The sequence below is a fragment of the Arvicola amphibius genome, chromosome 7, assembly GCF_903992535.2.
Source record: "Arvicola amphibius chromosome 7, mArvAmp1.2, whole genome shotgun sequence".
Lineage (NCBI taxonomy): Eukaryota > Metazoa > Chordata > Mammalia > Rodentia > Cricetidae > Arvicola > Arvicola amphibius.
The window spans coordinates 46,467,952-46,468,845 of record NC_052053.1 but is presented as its reverse complement, the minus strand read 5'-3'; positions in this window follow the sequence as shown (position 1 = coordinate 46,468,845).

Below are 894 nucleotides of genomic sequence, written 5' to 3'. Positions count from 1 at the left end.
ATCCATCCTGCCTGGATGGAACCTGCACCTGTCAGTTCTTGCCAATGGAGTTGCTAGCAACGTGATGTACACAGTGTCTGAGCTCTGTGCTTCAGTGCATGGCTGGAAGTCACTTGCTCACTTTATGTGTTTATTTAGCAGTGCTGGGGATTGCACAGTAATTCACTAGCTTTAAGCTCCCTAAGGTGATCCAGGCTCCTGGCCCATGACTCTGGGAGATGGCTCTGTTTGTTTGTTCCCTCCTTCCCTTCTGCCCTTATACATAAGGAAGTCCAAAGGGTCCCCTGTTGCTGACCCTGAGAATCAACTCAGTCTTGCCCAACCCTCCTGAAAAGGGAACCCAAGTGGCCAGTGTCTCAGGCAAGGTAGCTCAGTCCCTAGCTAAAGGCCGACAGATTGTACGTGGGATTTTTAGAGTAAAGGGGAAGTTTAGAAATCTCTTAGCCCAACCGTCTCTTCTGAGAGATAGGAAAACCAAACCCAGGTTAGCGGCTCACGCGGTCACAGAATCAGACTCATCCCCACCGGCTGTACAAGGTGCCTCAGGTCAGGACAATCAAATCCCCATGAGCCCACTATACTCAAAACCTGGGAGCATAGGATGCTGCGTCCCTTGAGGCAGCCGCAGCTGAGGTTCTGACTCAGGGTCAATGGACCTGCTGCCCTAGAGTCTGGGGTATGAAGCATGCTAACAGGGGCCTCTTTCCGGATGCCAGATACCATCATCGCCTCTGTTTTATGAAGAAATCCGAGTGTCTTTCACAATCTCTGCCCTGAGCTCTTTCTTAGAATGGTGTATGTGAATCAAAACCGAGTGGTTGTTAATTAACTACAGCATAGGTAATCGGTTCCTGTTTTCTTTCTTTTTTAAACTCACTTAACAAGGGTGAGAAA